This window comes from Anolis carolinensis, chromosome 2 (genome assembly GCF_035594765.1).
Source record: "Anolis carolinensis isolate JA03-04 chromosome 2, rAnoCar3.1.pri, whole genome shotgun sequence".
In the NCBI taxonomy this organism is placed as follows: domain Eukaryota; kingdom Metazoa; phylum Chordata; class Lepidosauria; order Squamata; family Dactyloidae; genus Anolis; species Anolis carolinensis.
This window is the reverse complement of record NC_085842.1, coordinates 258,724,287-258,745,186: the sequence shown is the minus strand read 5'-3', so window position 1 is coordinate 258,745,186 and position 20,900 is coordinate 258,724,287. Positions and strand designations below refer to the sequence as shown.

Below are 20,900 nucleotides of genomic sequence, written 5' to 3'. Positions count from 1 at the left end.
AAATTGACTTACTGTAAAGTGTGGGATGGAGCTCCTGGCTGCGCTGAGCTGCTGAACTTGCAGACCGAAAGGTCGCAGGTTCTAATCTGGCAAGCGGAGTGAGTGCCTGCTGTTAGCTCCAGCTTCTGCCAACCTAGCAGTTCGAAAACATGCAAATGTGAGTAGATCAATAGATACTACTTTGGCAGGAAGGTAACGGTGCTCCATGCAGTCATGCCAGCCACATGACCTTAGAGGTGTCTATGGACAACGTTGGCTCTTCAGCTTAGAAATGGAGATGAGCACCAACCCCCAGAGTTGGACACGACTGGACTTAACATCAGGGGAAACCTTTACCTTACCTTTAAAGTGTGGGATACTCTTTGAAGAAGAAAGAGGAAGGTTTTCTACTGGGTTCAAGACATCAGTCATATAGAGAGACCAGTTCCATTCTGTATATTTATTCATCTGGATAGGACTATCACAAGATAGTTCGATGCCTAAAGCTCAGCCTCCACACACCTTGTCAGACTAGAAAAATATTTACTTGCCTGTGAAAGGGAAGTAGGGAGTATGGCAGTACAATTTATTGGGAAGGGAGTCACTGAAAAGGCTTTCTCCTGTGTTCCTACCAGATGTACTTATGAGGATGATGGAACAGGGAGAAAGGCTTCCCCGGCAGATCTCAAAGCACAGACTGGTTAGTAATGGAGAATATGATCATTCAGATAACTTGGACATGAGCTGTACAGGGTGTTATAGGTTAAAATTAGCACTTTGAATTTTGACAGCTCCAGCCTCCCATAGGATGGTAAAACATCCAGGCATCCCCTGGGCAACATCCTTGGAGACGGCCAATTCTCTCACACCAGAAACAACTTTATCAACTAGCTCCTGACACAAAAAATGTGCCTGGAAATGGATTGGTGATCATTAGAGCTGCTGCAACAAGGCAGTTGTGCATTTGCTATAGCTAACCCCATTTAGCTGTCTGATTGCATCTTTTGGGGCTAATTAAAGTTTCCAAACATTCTTCAAAGGCAGTCCCACATAGAGAACATAACATTAATCCAATTGGAGGTATACAACTACAACAAACTTTATATACCGCTCTATCTCCCGTGGGGACTCAGAGCAGTTTACACATAATAAAAACATTCAATACATATAAAATACATCATACAAAATACAAGAAACCAATATAACAGCAATTAACAAAACATATTTAAAATTCCAACATTTTAAAACAATATAATACCTTAATAAAAGCAATTGCAATCGCTCCCTTGGGTGATCCTACAGCCGATGGGTATAATATATAAAGAGAACAAAATGGCAGTATGGGCCAGGTTAGAACTCGCGTGGTAAAAATAGGCATTTTATCGTAAATCTCGATTCTTGCCTTTCCCTTTATTGCAAAGTACTATATGCTGTACTTTGTTAAGCATAGCTATTAATAACTGCACTTATACATTTTGGCTTTGCAACTGTTTAAGAAAAATGTATGAAAGTACACTTATTAAACTGATGTGCATGACAGTCTCTCTAAAAGCTTTCAACTGTAAAAGTCTTTGATTCGTATTTCACATCAGAAAATGAATTGAAGAGCACAAATTGTTCCAGATTGTGTTTGCCTCTCCTCCTGCAATTACAGATTTAATAGTATTGAAGTTTCCCCTGGATTTTAAAGGGAATGTGGCACTCTTCTAATAGTCATTCAGTCCATCGTTCTTCTCTCTCCCCCAATCTTTTTAAGACAAGACATTATACTTAAAGAATAGCGTTTCAGACTGTGTAATGCTCAGCTACAGCTTCAGGTATTGGATTTTAATACCTACATGAATCGGATAACTAAATCCCTACAATGTGTGGGGCCTGTGGCAGTGGAGTCATGCAAGATCAAGATGTGAGAAGTTGACCAGTAAGCAGCATGTTGCTCGTGACTATGTTGCAGGTCCGCACTCAGTTCTTTCCCCTACTCAGTTTTATGTTTTTGTTTTTATTTTGTGTAAGAGTTCATGGTAAAAATGCTCCCTACACCTTCTGATGATGGGAGTGTTGGAGAATGGGGTACAGAAGGTAGTGTTCAGCCTTCTAAGAGCCTTCTGTGGGTCATTGTATTCCACCAACACCTGAAAGTTACCCTATCCTCTCTTGAACTAGTAATAACTAAGTCAATCAGTTATTTGGCTGAGGAAGTAAAGTCAAAAGGGCAATCTACCTGCTTTCCTTTCTGAACAATGTGTTTGGTTCCATTAATGTTTTTCTTAAGAAACCTCATAAATGTAAGCCTTACAGTTGGATTGATGTGGAGCAATGATACAACTTTTCTTTTTCAAAAATAATCCCTCACTGCTTTGACACAGATACCATTTATGGTGCATTTCTTTGAAACATGGTATCGGGAATTTTTAGTAGGCTATCTATGTATTTATGTGTGAGACTCATCTTTTAGAAAACATAATACTTTAGGCCAGGGGTCCTCAAACTTTTTAAGCCGAGGGCCGGTTCACAATCCTTCAGACTGTTGAGGGGCCGGATTGTCATTTGAAAAAAAATACAAACAAATTCTGATGCACACTGCATATGTCTTATCTGTAGTGCAAAAACAACAACAACAACAACAACAACAACAAGAACAATGAAAGAACAATACAATATTTAAAAATAAAAACAATTTTAACCAACATACATTTATCAGGATTTCAATGGGAAGTGTGGTCCTGCTTCTGGCCAATGAGATAGTCAAGTTAATTAGGGTTGTTGTTGTTGTTGTTGTTGTATGCCTTCAAGTCATTTCAGACTTTGGGCGAGCCTAAGTCTAACATTTATTTATTATTTATTTATTGCATTTATTTACTACATTTGTATCACACCCTTCTCACCCCGAAGGGGAGTGGCTTACAAATTAGATGTACATACAATATATTATATTATTAGCATAGCACAATATTAGCATTATATATTACTATGTTGAACTATACCACTATACTGTAATATTATTAGTAATATACAATATATAATTAATATTATTATATGGTATTATTATTAGTGTTATATTGTATTACATTATAATATTATTATCAATATTATATGTATATACAATATATTATATTATAAAACTGAGGGCGGGGGCCAGGTAAATGACCTTGGAGGGCCGCATCTGGCCCCCGGGCCTTAGTTTGGGGACCCCTGCTTTAGGCCTTTCCAGAGTTTATTTATTTATTTGTGTTCTCAATTTATAATAAAAATGATTACTTGTCCAGGATTTTAAAACTGGATTTCACAGTTCCAAACATGCAGTAAGTCTCATGCCATATGCACATGACAGAATAAATTGAATTAATATGTTCATAGTGCTCCTTAATACTGAAATACAATGTTTGTTTTCTATAAACTTGAAAATTTTCAGAAATTGTAGACTGCTTCATATTAATGATCCCTCCATACCCTCTTGTTTAGGGGATACATAATAACAATGGTGTTTTCTCAATCCCAACTTAGCAGTCAAAAGCATTGCACTTGATAGATCAGGAAACAACTGACTGCTGCTCTTTCTCCCACCCCTATGTGAGCAGTCTCGACTGCTATGAAGGATTGTAACAGAGTCCTGTTGCTTTGAAAATTATCCATGTGAGCATCAGTCAGCTGTTTCCCCTTCAATTGCAGTGCCTACTGGCCAGTAAGTGGGGTGAGTGGTTGGGCCATGATTCATGCTCTACATAACTACCATGGTTACATGCCAGTGGAGTACAGGTCAGTCCCTGTAGCCATGGGACCAGTACCTCCAGTTTCATTTATCCACATTGAATAAAAAATGTCACCTCTAGGTATTTTTTAGATCCTCCAACATGACTACAGTATTCATGGAGCTGAAGTCAAATAGAGTTTGCTATCCCATGGGTTTATACTCGTATATTCACACGAAACAGGGGGAAGAGAGTTAGTCACACATCCAGTGCATCCAGTTTTAACACATCCAATCCCCTTTTAGCAAAGTAGCCAGGAAAGCAGGCAAAATCTTCCCTCATTGCCTCTCTCCTTTTTTCTCTGCTTGACTAAATAGATTGCACAATGTAGATGACAGGGACTCCAAAGAAACAAAGGATCTTTCTTTTAAAGGGATGTTAGGGATACTAAGAAGTTAGGGGCTTTTGAGCTAGCAAATAACACAGCAAGAAAAGTTATATGGAGTATGTCACCTCATTAATAGTTATTCTGTCCAGAAAAAAAGATAAAATAAGGAGACAAGCAGTGTTCTGTGATAAATGTATAGGCAGCAGCCAATGAGGTTGCTCTGCATCCCCCTCTTGACAGCGTCTATGTGCCCATCCCACACTGCCATTGGCTAGGTAGAATGTGAGTGTAGAGGCATCTGGCATGTCTGCTTTTTTTCCCCAGAAGCCATGTATAGGTGGATTTCTCTCCTTCCTCCCCTTTTCTTTCCTATGTCAAGACTGCTTTTTAAACTCTCAACATACACTGGGTGTGTGATTTCAGTATAAGGGAGATACAACCTGTACTAAAACAGAGGAAGTCTTTTTTGGAAAACTTGGGATGCTAAGAATGTCCTTATGTTTTATGTTTTTCATTATGTTTTAAATATGCTTTCAATTTTTTTAATGATATGGTTTTAAAAATAGAATTGTTTGTTATTTAACTTTATCTGAAATTTGCTTTAAATTGTTGTTCCCATCCCAAGATAAAGTGATATAGAAAAGAAAGAAAAGTAGAATGGCACTCTCAGAGAATGCTAGGAGTACAATTCAGCTGTGAAACACATTGCCATATTTCCCTAAAGTAACATTGAATTTTGGTGGTCGTGACCATAATATATTTTTGGGGCAAGGTTGAGTTTCATGGGCTCATAAATACCCTCAGCCAAGGGAAACTGCCCACTGCTGAAGCTGGTCCATTGGATTCAATAGTATTTAACTTATTGGCATCTAGCTGGTTCATGATTAACTCAATTCTCATTTATTATAGTGAGTCTGTTCTGAATAATGCATAACCTATTATCTAAGATGTAGGGGATCATCACATTATGACCTGAAAGAAATGAGACAGCATCCAATCTAGTAATGTATGTAAAGCCAAACAATTGTAAAATTACATTTCCCAGAGGTTTCATTTTTGCTTCAATTCTCCATATAGCATACTTTGGATTTACTTTTAAATGCACTTCATTTGCCTTTTGGTTTCTGCTTTCAGTGGCAGCATAGAGCAAACATTTTTATGAAAATACCAGCTGAAATTAAATTAGTTTTCCAGTCCTTCTCAACCCTGCTGTTGTGTTTCTTCACTCCTTAGAAAAAGAGAGCTTTTATGCTGCTGTTTGTGCAATAAATTATGAACTGTAGCATTCCATAAACTACGGTCCTGATGCCATCACAAGCTTGGGTCTATAAGCATCTATTCAGAACTATGATGTCATATATTCAGACAAATATTTAATTGTCAAAGCATATAATTTACTGTAAATGTACAGTTGGAATATTTGTTTGCTTGGCTGCTTGCCCTTTTCAGTTTCGTTCAGATATAAGGATCTTTGTTCACTGGAAAGCTGTGGGAAATTTTTCTGAGAACCACTTCAGTTCATAGACTTGTTTCTCTTTTACTCCCTCATAATTAACTTTTTAAAGTGAAAAAAGAAGTAAAGTATGTACAATGTCCAAAAGCTAGCCAATATTTACAGTATTTATGCAGTCTAATTTTTTTTCTCTTCTGAGGTGTCCAAGATGCAAGATGATATACTTTCAGTAATTATTGGAGATAAATGTCATTCATTTCACTGTTGTTGTTTTTTTGTTTTTGTTTTTTTAAAGGTCATTTCTTTCCTACTGGGATACTTGACTATGCTACAAAGATTTGGCTTTGGGGTGGCATGTAGACACTCCCCCCCCCCAGTGAAATCTGGTTGTTTTGGGGGTGGGGGTGGGGATTTAAACACGTGTGGGTTTTAAACTGTGTGCCGAAGTGGGGTTTTTTAACCTGCTTCTATACGCATTTAAGTGATGTGTGGAAGCACCCTTATATTTTTCTCCTTTTCTGTCACTGAGCACTCTTTCTTCAGCTTCCACAGTATCCCATCAGGAAATGCTTGTTCTCAAGATAAACATCATTTATCTAGGCTCCTCTTCTTTCAGTTTCTTTCCATCTTTAATTTTGGATTTTTTCTCAGCCGAATGTAGCATAATTCTTTTTCTTATTTGGTCCCCTTTCCAGTATAGTCCTGTATAAAGACTTCCTACAGAGTAGGCCAACACAAACAGAAACATTTTTAAAAAAAACTTGTTCAGCTTCACGTTTAGTTTACGAAAAAGCAAATATCTACTTGGCTGCTTGATACAGCAAAAGGAAGGGCAGGGGAGAAAAGTAAAAATAAATATTGCAGTAACTTTAAGACTTGAAAAAGTATTTCATATGAGCTTTCGGGGATATAAACCCACTTCTTTGTATGCAGCTTAGTCACTTTGTACTGAATTCAAAGAAGTGGGCTTATATCCACTAAAGCTCATGTGACAATAAAAACTAGTTAGTCTTAAAGAAGCAGCCACAATTCTTTTTCTTTTCCCCTGTCTCAGTTTATGCTTTTTATGCTGTCACGTGCAAATTGCAGGTTCATTTTAACTTGTTTTTTTTAGAATGTACAATGAATCTTAAAAAGCAAGTGAAATGTATTGATGAATAAGTCAGAAATCCTATTGTTTGGAGGTAATGACTTCCTACATGTATTGTACAAAAGTGAATTTTAAAAGTTTCACATCATAGCAGGAAAAAAACATAGACAATGAAAATTTTCATTTTTTTAAAATGTATATACGTTCATGCCAGTAATAACAAATGAATAAATAAATGGAAAACAGTTAGGACACTATTGAGAGACAATAGCCTGGCTCAAATATAACACTAAATTACAGTTTCCATGTGAAGATTGCTTTGCTTTGTTAGGAATTCTTCTCTTATTGGCAGAACCATTTCCTTTTAACTAGGAAATGGCAATCCAAAATATTAATGTGGGGAAATGATGTTTCAGTTTCTTTTCTTCAGCTTGTTAGATGCATGTATGTTTGTTCTGTTGTTCATTCATAATCCTTTCAAGAGACACCATCACTTTCATAGGCAGAATGAAGTTATTAAAATTCCTAGCCATGGGCAGTAATCAGATGTATTGGGATTGATGTTTTAGCTTAAAAGGGTGGAAATAAGAATTTAAGATGCAGAGGCAGGGTACAAATGACAATCATGGCCTGTGCAAGTTAAATTGAACTTTAATTGTATTTTAAAGAAAATGTAGAAAAGAAAGGTAAAAATCAGCTTGCACCTTTTACCACCTTTTGAACATCTGTGTTATGCTGTTTTATTTGTCATGAATTAGTGCAGGAGATGTTTGCTTTTGCAGACAGTTCTATGTTTATGTTTGTTGAAACAAGACTACAAGAAAAAATCTCATAACATAATTAAATGATATGGCTAGTGTATGGATTAGTAAAGAGACACATTGTTAATAAATTTTGTAAATGATGTACATCAAACTATTTAATACATAACTGGTTGGCACACCCACTTTAACTGTTTTAAAGAGACCTTACTAGATATGCTGTGCCTAGTTTATTAGTGTATAATTGAAAATTACAGCTATGGGGCAATTTTATACTGAAAGGCATCGAGTAGCAGTAACTTCAGTGCATACTAAGCTATAAGAGTTATATGTATTAATCTGTACTCCAATGAGTTGGATTATCTCCAGTCTTTTTTCAGGGAAGGCTACATATTTGTTTCATCCCACATTGAAAATAAATGTTAACCTATTCTATTGACAATCTGTGCTAATAATCCATTCTGCAGCTCCTTGTCAAATTATAGATAATTATAAAACTGCATTATATGATCAGTGTAGACCAGTGATTCCCAGCCTTTGGTCCTCCAGATGTTTTGGACTTTAGCCCCCACAGTTCCCAACAGCTGACAAAATGATTGGGATTTCTAGGAGTTGCAGTCCAAAACACCCAGAGGACCAGAAGTTGGGGACCACTGGTATAGATCCATATAATACAGTTCAGTGCAATTCAAACTGCATTATATGGGTTTACACTGACTATATAATGCAGTTCCAACTGCATTATATGACAGTGCATTTCCATTCTTACCACATTATTTTAAATTGGCCGAGATAAAACAGACAAAAAATAGCATCCTGCCACAAGTTAGATGGCTCCAAGGCTGCACTTAAAACCTTATCCCGTCAATTGTATATCCTGCAGAATTTATGACTTTCAGTATACTGCTCTGAGTTCTGAGAATGATTTGTTCCAAACTAATTTCTTTACAAGTTGGTGCTGCATATTACAAGCAGTGTTGCAAAATCAAAAAGGATGTAATCTTACTTTTATAACAGATATAATAAAGTAAGAAGAGCTATTTTAGTTAAAGGAATGGCAGTACCAAGAACTAATTCCACCAAATTGAACATTGAAATGTGTAGTATATATGACAAGTCTTTTTCACAATTAGAGATAAAAGAATTAAGAGGAAAAAGAAACCTGCTTTGCAATGAAGTCAATGCTTATGGTTTTGGTGTTTATTAGAATTAGGATATTCTATTTTTGCCTGTTGTATATTTTTGCCTGTTGCGCAACAGACCCCAAATTTTTGGGACTGCCTGGAAAGGCCCTAAGACTCAAGAAAGGAGGGTTAAAATGCAATTCACTTGTCTGATTTTCTGCTGTTTCCGAGGGCCTTTCCACACAGCCACATAACCCAGAATATTAAGGCAGATAATCTACAATATCTGCTTTGAACAGAATTATCTGAGTCCACACTGCCATACAATCCAGTTCAATGTGGATTTTATACAGCTGTGTGGAAGGGTCTTAGAGAGTAAAGTCCATGGCCTTTTTTTCACTTGCTGACTCTTTTAGGGTTTGGACAGATACATTCACTACGGAGGATTATTGGTAGTTGTGTGAGAGAAAAACGAGTTTTCCAAAAATAAATCTTAGATTAAAAAGGGAATGGTGCATCACTACTAAGAGAAGCTTTAAAATCAGGGAAGATTATTGCTGATTGGTAAAAAATGCTACAACTTTCTTTGGTGTATTTTTACCAATTTATGATATATATAAAATGTAAAAAAGATGCTTAGCATTATAAAAATTGTTCTTGATCTGCCATACATGGTTATATTGCTTTTAAAAATGTAGCATTTGCAACTGATTTGTAAGCTTAGCCATGACTTAATTCATAACATCTTGTTAATTTTGTATTAATATGGAAAATGAATTGTAAATGTGGTATTTTCAGTCTTGATGAAGCATGTAATGCCAGCTTGACAGTAACTTTTAAAAAGATATGACTGCTTTTCTGTAAGTTTTAAAAGTATATTTATGCTAATTAATGCTATATTGTCATCTCACCCCCTAACCAAACATAACTATGCTTGTGGAAAAGTATAATGGCAATATAATTAGAATTTTGTTGTAGTAAAAACATTGTAATAGACATCCTGCCATGCTTATGCTGTTTTAATTGGATGTTTAGCTCTAGGGATGTTCATAATTTATCATAAAATTTTAATGTTAATAAAATCAGTTGGGAGGAAGCTGTACTTAATCTCCTTGATTGCACCATAAGAGCTAAGATTTTTTTCCAAGTGCTAACAATGAAGGAAAGCAGAGGTAGAATGACAGAGAGATCATACAATTCAATTTCTCAGTTGAGAGATTGTTATTTTTCTTGTCCTCTCCCTACCGCCAGTTCCAGTTAGCAACCTGGCTGCAGCTCTTTAAACCAGCTGAAATTTCCAAGTATTTTTCAAAGGCATCCCCACATAGAGCGTAATCCAGATGGGATGTAACTACCACAGCCAAATCTGGCTTCTCAAGAAACGGGCTCAGTTGGCGCACATGTTTTAATTGTGCAGAAGTAGCCTATCTGGATTTCAATAAGGCCTTTGACAAGGTCCCGCACAACCTTTTGGCAAACAAGCTAGTCAAATGTGGGCTAGGCAAAACTATGGTTAGGTTGATCTGTAATTGGCTAAGTAAACCAACCCAAAGGGTGCTCACCAATACATCTTCTTCATCCTGGAAAGAAGTTATGAGTGGAGTGCCGCAGGGTTCCGTCCTGGGCCCGGTTCTGTTCAACATCTTTATTAATGACTTAGATGAAGGGTTAGAAGGCACAGTCATCAAGTTTTCAGATGACACCAAATTGGGAGGGATAGCCAACACTCCAGAAGACAGGAGCAGAATTCAAAACGATCTTAACAGATTAGAGAGATGGGCCGAAACTAACAAAATGAAGTTCAACAGGGACAAATGCAAGATACTCCACTTAGGCAGAAAAAATTAAATACAAAGATACAGAATGGGGGATGCCTGGCTTGACAGCAGTACGTGTGAAAAAGATCTTGGAGTCCTTATGGACAACAAGTTAAACATGAGCCTACAATGTGATGCGTCAGCAAAAAATGCCAATGGGATTTTGGCCTGCATAAATAGGGGTATAGCGTCTAGATCCGGGGAAGTCATGCTACCTCTGTATTCTGCCTTGGTCAGACCACACCTGGAATACTGTGTCCAATTCTGGGCACCGCAGTTGAAGGGAGATGTTGACAAGCTGGAAAGCGTCTAGAAGAGGGCAACTAAAATGATTAAGGGTCTGGAGAACAATCCCTATGAGGAGCGGCTTAAAGAGCTGGGCATGTTTAGCCTGCAGAAGAGAAGGCTGAGGAGACATGATAGCCATGTACAAATATGTGAGGGGAAGTCATAGGGAGGAGGGAGCAAGCTTATTCTGTGCTGCCCTGGAGACTAGGATGCGGAACAATGGCTTCAAAGTACAGGAAGGAAGATTCCACCTGAACATCAGGAAGAACTTCCTCACTGTGAGAGCTGTTCAGCAGTGGAACTCTCTGCCCCAGAGTGTGGTGGAGGCTCCTCCTTTGGAGGCTTTTAAGCAGAGGCTGGATGGCCATCTGTCGGGAGTACTTCGAATGAGATTTTCCTGCTTCTTGCAGGGGGTTGGACTGTATGGCACATGAGGTCTCTTCTAACTCTATTATTCTATGATTCTATGAAAGGTTCTCCTGGCCACCACAGATACCTGCACCTCCAAGTTCAATGAGCCCAGATACACCCCAAACTGTGGACCTGTGTCTTCAGGGAGAGTTTGACCCCATCCAGCACAGGCTGGATCCCTATTCCCTGATCTACCTTCAGACTGACCAGGAGTACCTTTGTCTTGTCTGCATTAAGGTTCAGTTTCTTTGCCCTCATCCAGTCCATTACTGATAGCAGACACTGGTTTAGGGTCAGAATAGCTTCCTTGGTTTTAGGTGGAAAGAAGTAGAGTTGGGTGTCATCTGCATATAGGTGGCATTGCACTCCAAAACTCCGGATGACCTCTCCCAGCACTTTCATGTATATGTTAAATAGTAGGCTTGCTCAAATAATTCGATTTCCCCGTTACCCGTTATTAATTCGTTATTTTCGTTTGTTTTGAAGCAATATAGAACCTTGGTTGTCCACACGTCTGGATATCGTGGTTTCGAATCGCGAGAGGCCGTTTTTTCTTATTTCTTCGTTTTTTTCATTAGGAAAAAAAAGCTTTTGCAAATCACCCAAACTCCTTTCCTTTTGCCCCTCAGCAAAAGGGGCGTCACGGGCTCAGCCAATGGGAGGGGGCGAGGGGGAAGGAGGCCGAGGAGGAGGAGGAGGAGGAAGACGGAGGGGGGAAATGGCCGCCGCCGCCTCGCCTCAGCTCAGGCCTGGAGAGACAGAGAGGGGCCCGGCGGTGAGGAGGAAGAGGCCCGGGATGCGAGGGGGTGTGGGCCAGGCCCGTCCTCGGCTGCTCCCGGGGAGGGAGGGAGGGAGGGAGGGAGGACTACGACTCCCAGGGGCCCAGATTTGCACCCTCCCTCCCCCCAATACAGGTCTCCAGTCCATACCACGCTACATGAACTTGAATGGATACTGTGGTTGTGTTGTCGAAAGCTTTCATGGCCGGGATCACACTGTTGTGGTATGTATTCCGGGCTCTATGGCCATGTGCCAGAAGCATTCTCTCCTGACGTTTCACCCACATCTGTGGCAGACATAGAGGTTTTGACGTCTGTGCGAAGCTAGGCAAGTGGGGTTTATATATCTGTGGAAGGTCCAGGGTGGGAGAAAGAACTCTTGTCTGTGGGAGGCAAGTGTGAATGTTGCAATTGGTCACCTTGATTAGCATTGAATAGCCTTGCAGCTTCAAAGCCTGGCTGCTTCCTACCTGGGGGAATCCTTTGTTGGGAGGTATTAGCTGGCCCTGATTGTTTCCTGTCTGGAATTCCCATTTTCTGGGTGTTTCTGGGAAGGTAATGGCACTCCATGTAGTCATGCCGGCCACATGACCTTGGAGGTGTCTATGGACAACACTGGCTCTTGGGCTTAGAAATGGAGATGAGCACCAACCCCCAGAGTCAGACATGACTGAACTTAACGTCAAGGGATACCTTTACCTTTACCTATACACACACACACACACACACACACACACACACACATAAGCAGGGACTATATATATATATATATACACAATATATATCACACACACACCAATTTAACAAAGTTTCAGCCACAAAAACAAAGTTTCTGAAGTAGAACAACGACTTTCACAGTAAAGACAACCCAATTTAACAGGAAATAAGACTTTCAAACCAGGAACAGATTTCTGCAATTATTAAAAAATGGTTTATTATAAAAGCTATGAAAATTCTCCAAAAATCAGAGGATAAGGGAAACGTTCCAAGTTTTGGTGAGCTATCAGTGTTAAATGTGTTCTACCACTGTACCAAGTTTGAAGAAGATCACTCAAAAAATGAGGGTGGGAGAGTCTTGTAAAGTCCTCTCCCTCTGTGCTGTTTTTGGGAATTGCGCATGCGCGTCCGCCATTAACGTATTAATTTTGAAAATAACGAATTTTCGTTAATTTCGAAATTTTTTGGGGGCCAAATTCGGAAATACCATCAGAAACGAAAAGCTGCCCCCCTCTAGTTTTGAAACGAGTTTAGAATCAAATTTTTCATGGATCGATCAAGCCTATTAAATAGCATGGGGGACAAAACAGAACCCTGCGGAAGCCCTTGGGACAATGACCGGGGGTTCAAACAGGAGTTTTCCCAGCACCACCTTCTTGGTACGGCCCTCCAGGAACGCCCTACACTGTAAAACAGTTGTGTTATATTGACAGCACTATTTTTGCGTGGTTATAATTTCACTGTTGCTTCCTTATGGTTAAGGAGTATGTCTATGCATTTTGAATTAGGTTATAAGTTGTGCTTTGCACATATTTGTCACATTTGCCAAAGTGAAAAGGGCAGAATGGATAACTGCATCAAGTGATTGAGAATTTGGTGAGGCACCAACAGTCTTTGGCAGAGAAGACTAAAAACCTTGTAAAGTTTCAATTCAATAGCATTGAACCATGTCAGTTAAGGTCATGTCAAACAGCATTAATTATACAGTGTAGATGCACCTGAAGGGGTTGCTAAGGGTAGGTCCTTAAGAACTGCTTTGCCTATCACTGTGTATGGGTGGATGTGCATGCACTATCAAAAAGCCAGATCTATCTCAATAAAAATACATTATCTGGGCAAAAGCTGAGGTTCTGTACTGACTACTGTTACAATAGGATGTGTAGCATTTTGCTGGAATTTCATATGTCTGCTTATTCTTTCTTCCTCTCATATGGAAGTCACTAGTGTGGCTTCTCACTGAAAATCTTTTAAATAAAGTTTGTAAAAAATTAAAATCACATTGTGAGGCACACTTTTTCTTCCTTACTTTAGAATATCGAAAGCTCTGCAATTCAGTGATAACAGAACATAAAGGCAGATTATGGGTCCTTTCCTTCTTTCTCTTTTAATGAATGTAAGCAAAAATAACAGGAAAGAAAATCTTGTTGAGGAAGGAATGGAGGAAAGAATACAAGAACCACCAGAAATCAAAAGGAGATTGTGACTTTTATGTTTGAACGCATAACAGAAGTTTAATTTGTGATGACTGGTCAGGTTGTCTAGTAGGCCATTGTGGTGACATATCTAAATATACCATCTAAGGAAGAGCACATAATAATTGCAGGTCCATGCAAATAAAATAGTGTTTCCAGATCTGTTATCAAGATATGTAGCTATGTATTTCATATGCTCCTATTTTCCTAAGTCAATTTGTAATGAGACTTTAAAAAAACGGAATAAAATCATCATCATCATCATCATCATCATCATCATCATTGATGATGTGAAAACATATGAAATGGGGAAGGGGGTTGCCTGCCTGATATAGAAAACAGCATAGTATCCTCTTATCAGTTAATTGCTATCAAGTTGGCTTTAATTTGCAGTGATCCGAAGAATAAGAGACCTCTAAGATTTTACCTGACAGCCCTTCCCAGGTTTGTTAGTCTGGGACTATCCTATCCTACATTATGGGGGCTTTTAATTGTAAGGGCCAAAATGTTGAATTGTTTGTTTGATGCAGTAACCTTGATGACTGATTACAGTTAATGGCTTTGATAATATTTACTGATAGCTCCATGTGCGATACATTGTATTAATCCACACTGAATAGTGTAAATAATGATAAGACAACTGTTTAATCATGTGGTTCTGGGTTATCCATGTCATTAATGCCACATTGGTTAAATCTATAGATTGTAAACTGGATAAACTCTAGTTTGACCATTCGGGATAAGCAAATCTCACCCAGAAAGGATTGCCCACCTTTCTGAAAATAGGTCCTCTACAGCAGTAGTTCTCAACCTGAGGTCCCCAGATGTTTTTTGCCCTTCAACTCCCAGAAATCCTAACAGCTGGTAAACTGGCTGAGATTTCTGGGTGTTACAGGCCAAAAACATCTGAGGACCCTGGTTGGGAACCACTGCTCTGCAGCATCTTTAGGGATGCAATGTCAGTTTGTTGGCACTCATCCGATATTTTATAACATATTACAAATCAATTAAAATGTTTCAGTAATAGATGTTCACTAACTGAAGTACTCTTGAGAGGAACTGAATTGTTATTGGACTAACTACTTATATTGCATTTTTCATATAATTTACATTTCAATGGAAATTGCTTTTCCAAGTAGCTTTTTGACAATGCAGGCTGGAATTTGTTATGTTTTTTAAAATTTCCATCTAGAATAAAAAGGTCTTATGCCATCACACCCGGGCAACTATGATAAACTAAGATGTGCTTCTTTCTTTGCCGGGTGAACTGCAGGGGCCTTACTTCGAAGCTCAGGAATCCCAGTAACCAAGGCCACTTCAAGTTGAACATCAAACAAGATTTTTATTTTCTCAAAGTCCTTGACAGACTTGGCACACGTAGTTAAGGTTACAAATATAAACAGTCAACTTATAAAATCATGCTTTCTTTCTTGCTTTTCCCCTTAGCTGCTGGGCTAACTTCCTGCAAAGGTGAAGAGATCCTGAGATGCTCTCTACCCACCCCTGAGCTGCTGTATTAGAAAGAGCAGGTCTTTCCCTATCTGAGCTCAAAGCTAGCTTGGAGACGAAGTAGTTGGAGCTTCTTCCAATGGCAGAGAAATCCTGAGATATTCTCTGCCCCAGTGCTGAGTTGCTATATCAGAAAGAGCAGGTCTTTCCCTATCTACGCTCAGCACCAGTTTCAAAGGCAAGAGGTCAGTACTTACAATGGCTTGTCTGACCTGGCCTGGCTTGGCCACACAAGCACATCTGAGTTCTTTTCTCTTCTGTAAAAGGCAAAAGAGGCTTCTCAAAATGGAGATTTCATCCCCAGGAAAAGGGGCGGTCTCAAGAACAAAAAGATACTTTGCAAGCTTTCAGCAACAAAGGCCTTGCAGAATGGTTACAAATCTCTGCTAATGGTTAACTGTCAGAGTGTTGCTGAGTCTGCAGCAATCCTGGAAAAAATGCAAACAGGTGCTGTTTCCTACAACCATGGGAAAATGCAAATCAAACCCCTGGGAGATGGAACAGGTCTCTTAGCTGATTAACAGGAATAAAAAGCTGAACTATGCCTCCTGAGAAAGCAAACCTTAGATGAATGACTTTAGTCATGAATTGTCCTTGAAAAAAATTTGATTAAAAAGATAGAAAGCTTTTTTGTAGCAAGTCCCATTGAATTTCACTCTTTCTTTGCCCCCAGTGATTTTCAGTGATTGAGTGTATCCATTATTTTATAGGCAATCTCCTATGCCTTTATGGACAATTTAAGTTTCTGAAAGGTTTTTATGTTAGCTTTTATATTCATTGGTTTACATAAGTGGTGATGGTGGTGGAATCTCAACAGATATAGTCAGGAAAAACAAAGTAAAACAAGTAGCAGTTCCTCTAAAAAAAACCTAAGTATTAACAGTGATAATTTCTCAAGCTTCTAAAAATTAACTCTTTTTCAACTAAGAAAATGATGTCTTCATTGTCTCTTCCTTCACTCCCTCAGTTCCCTGGAAAAATGGGCATTTCTGTCTCCTGAAGTGGGTGAAGTTTTTCTGTTAATTAACAAAAACAAGAAACTTTAGTGAACTCTAGTCAGTTCGTGGTTCTTCTAGTAAATCCTCTAAGTTGCATTAGGTATCCAGTTTGTAGTTACAAAATACTCCATGGCTATTCTGTGTCATAGCAGATCCAATATATTTTCCAATTATTTTCTAACATGAATTTATCTACGACCATTTCCTCATCTGTTGCACTTTATCTTGCCCTATCTGTTTACTATAGTCATATGGTCCACCCCACCCCAAGTTGCTCTCCTATTGACGGTAGCACTTAATCAATTACATTGTTTACAATATTAACTCGTCGCACTTTACCCTGTTCGTCTTATCCTCTCTACTTGGGTGCCAAATCCATGTTTTTACTTTGATTATCATTTTATATTTTATCATGTTTAGAATGTTAATTTAATTTTTGTGTCTGCATTTTCTGATGTCATTTTATTTTGGTTTGTTGTTTTACCCGGGCTTGGCCCCATGTAAGTCGCCCTGAGTCCCTGCGGGGAGATGGAGGTGGGGTATAAAAATACAGAATATTTTTTTCTGGTAGTCTATTTTAAAGTTTTTTTTTATCCAGAGTAACTTTGTACTGGCAGCCTGATATACTTTAAAGTTGTGGAATGAAGCACTGCCTCTACTTAGGCCTAGTGCCTCTAGATCTAGCTGAGATCGTGGGAGTTGCAGGCCAACTTCATCTGAAATGCATCAGGTTGTGGAAGGCTGCCTTAGGAAGTGACATGCCGTAAGTGCCTTTTCTAATGACCTTTATGTTTTCCAATCAGAGTTTCCGCCATTTAGAAAAAATCTTAGTGACTCTGACAAGAATCTAGCTTGCAATGGGACTCCATATGGAGATTAACATTAGCTTTCTTAGACTCCTTCTATACTTCCATATAATCCAGATTATCTGCTTTGAACAGGATTATATGAGTCTGTACTGCCATATAATCCAGTTCAAAGCAGGTAACCTGAATTTTAAAATGTAGTGTAAAAGGAGCCTTAGAAAGTTAATGTCATTACGTTAGTCTTCCCTTAATATGTACTTATGTTTAAATTGGCCTAATGTATAAGTCAATGGCAGGTTCTGGTGCCAAAATTGTGGAACTTGATGGCCTGTAGCTATATCAGAGTCATTCCACAGAGTGGTGAAAGTGCCAGCGCTGCCGCTGACTGCTACTAGTTTCCAACTTGGCATTTAAAAAGGCCAGAAGTGGCACTGCAGCGGAGAAATTTGAGTGAGTCGTACTGCTTTTAGATTCTTCTGGGCCAATTTAAACTTTCACCATGCTATTCAAAGTTAAGCTTTTTAAGTAGAGGGCCAGGTCATAATTCCTCGGATTGTTGGGTGTATGTGTTAATTGGGGGGGGGGGGGGGGAGCAGATTATAGTTTGAAAAAAATATGAACGAATTCGTATGCACACTGCATCTATCTTATTTGTAGTGCAAAAAATAATGAAAGTACAATATAATAAAATTAAGAAGAATTTTTATCAATATAACCTCAGTATTTCAATGGGAAGTGTGGGCATGCTTTTGGCTGATGAGATACTAGTCAAGTTAATTAGGGTTGTTGTTGTTGTATGCCTTTAAGTTGGTTAAAACTTAGGATGACCCCAAATCTAAAGTTTAGCATGGGGGTCGGGTAAATGACCTTGGAGGCTACATCCAGCCGATGGACCTTAGTTTGAGGGCATAATGTAATTACTGTATTTTTTCAATTCTAAGACACACTCCCCCCCCCCCCATCAAACCGTATTTAAAAATAGAAGCATATGTTCTGTGTATTGGGGGGGGGGGGGAGGAGTTAATAGCTACATCAGGAAAAGTAGTGAGGAAGCAGAAATTTCAGTTCACTTTGGACTGTTGACTATCACTTTGCATATTTATCAACACTTATTTGATATAAAGATTTGTCTTTTGTGTTTGATCCTGTGGTTTTTTAATACACACACAGAATTGTGGGGGAAAGATTGAACAAATACTCTACCACAACATGACTGTCCTTTTTCAGAATGATTAGAGAAATGGGGTTTTAGTGTCTGCAGACTATGATTTTATATGATGATGAAATCCTTTTCCGTTTACAAAAGACACCAGTGCAATAAGGTTGTGGTACTTCTGGTCCTATAAATGTTCCTGGACTGCAGCTTCCATCATCCATAGCCAGCATGGTCTGTGGCAAAAAGATAATGGAAGCTGTAGTCCATAAACATTTGTGGGACTGTATATTCCGTTTCCTTGCTTTAATGGACAAAAAAGTGATATGCTTTCTGTATGAATATAATGAGTCACTCCTAATTATAGGTCATCATGTAAATTACTGCATGCTACTAGAATGAAATGTATGACTTAAAGTAAAAGAGTCAAAGCAGGTCAAAAACAGAAAGCCTTTATAACATGTAAGAGCTCTTTACAAAACTGGTTTTGGTTATTTTACTTTTTTAAACAAAAACCAATAGGAATCAGCATCAGATGTGTAGTAAATCAGTATTGCCAAGGGGACTCTGAATAATTGCCTGGTTTGTACTTTGACAATATTTCTAATGGTTAAAAAAGAGAAGAAAGACTTTGTACTGGGTCTCTGTATGTTTGTAAAGGTATTTTGTAAATTGCCATTTTCATTATATGTTTGAAACATGATTTAATAGTGGTACAAAATCAAAGAGTACAAACAACTCCCATTCCCTCCTGCGCTGATACTGCAGCAAAAATGAGACTATCCATAAACAAATGAGAGGTATTTGGATAGCAGCGAAACATAGATGTTTATAGTGTTCACAGTTGTATGTGTTTGTAAAACTAGGTGGATAAAAAGGTTTCTCAAAGAATACAAAATGCAATGTACTGGACAGCCCTCTGTCTGAAAAGAAAGCGTTTTGAAGAAATTCCCTGTTCTCCCTCCTTTGCAAGCAATATACAAGAAATGAGTCTTGTATTATTGAATCGAGTCATATTTTGTCTTGCACATATAGATGGAGTAGACCAGTGGTTCCCAAACTGTGTTCCGGGAAACCCTTGGGGCTCCACAAGAGATGCTTTGGGGCTCCATGGGTGCCCCACCTCCTCTGGGGTTTCTGATATTATTATTATTATTATTATTATTATTATTATTATTATTATTATTATTATTATTATTATTACAAAGCCTGCATGGTCATCTGTTGTGTTTTTCCTGCACGGCAGAAGGGGTTTGGGTGGATGGCCCCAGTGGTCTTCCCTTGAAATACTATTAAGTTTATGTTGGTTAAAAAGGTTCTTCATTTTAAGTATTGTATTTTTTTTTCACTGTGTGAATTTGTTCACACAAACATTTTCCATCTATCTGTCACTGGCCTGGCCCATGCCTGAAATATATACATTAAATATAATATAATATAATATAATATAATATAATATAATATAATATAATATAATATTATGGGCATTTTGGGGCTCCACAAGAAACTTTTGCTTCAAAAAGGGCTCAATGGCTAAAATAGTGTGAGAACCCCTGGAGTAGGCATTCAAGTTGTGATGTTCAAACATGCCAACATCTCTGCTGAAATTATCATGAGCAGAATCAAGATGTAGGCATGACTTTCTTTTTTTGATGCTACTTACACTTCATCATCAACTAGTCTACTTTCCCCAAGGCTATTCTGGATTGTCAACATCCATTATCTTAGACTGTAAGGTCATTTACCTGGCCCCCGCCCTCAGTTTTATAATATAATATTTTTATATCAGTTTTAATAATATAATATATTGTATATACATATAATATTGATAATAATCTTATGTTATACAATATAATACCAATAGTAATACCATATAATAATATTAATTATATATTACATATTATATAATAGTATAGTGGTATAGTTCAATATAGTAATATATAAGGCTAATATTGTGTTATGCTAATAATATAATATATTGTATGTACATACAGCTGCTCTGAGGCCCCTTCAGGGTGAGAAGGGTGGGATATAAATGTAGTAAATAAATGCAGTAAATAAATAATTAATTTTAGACTTAGGCTCGGCCAAAGTCTGACATGACTTGAAGGCACACAACAACAACAACAATCCTAATTAACTTGACTATCTCATTGGCCAGCAGCAGGCCCACATTTTCCATTGAAATCCTAATAGGTTTATGTTGGTTAAAATTGTTTTCATTTTTAAATATTGTATTTTGTTGTTGTTGTTGTTGTTGCACTACAAATAAGACATGTGCAGTGTGCATAAGAATTTGTTTGTATTTTTTTTCAAATGATAATTCGGCCCCTCAACAGTCTGAAGGATTGTGGACCGGCCCTCTGCTTCAAAAGTTTGGGGACCCCTGATCTACACTATAAAATTGATACTATTTGAAACCATTTAAACTGCCAAGGCTCAAAGCTATGTAATCAGGGGAGTTGA

At 38.2% G+C, this 20,900-nt stretch overlaps 1 protein-coding gene across 2 annotated transcripts in view; it reads left to right on the top strand.

Annotated features, from left to right (window-relative positions):
* Positions 1-20,900, top strand: part of chsy3 (chondroitin sulfate synthase 3) — a 173,144-nt gene that overhangs the window by 84,129 nt on the left and 68,115 nt on the right. The gene's annotated exons all lie outside the window — the stretch shown is intronic.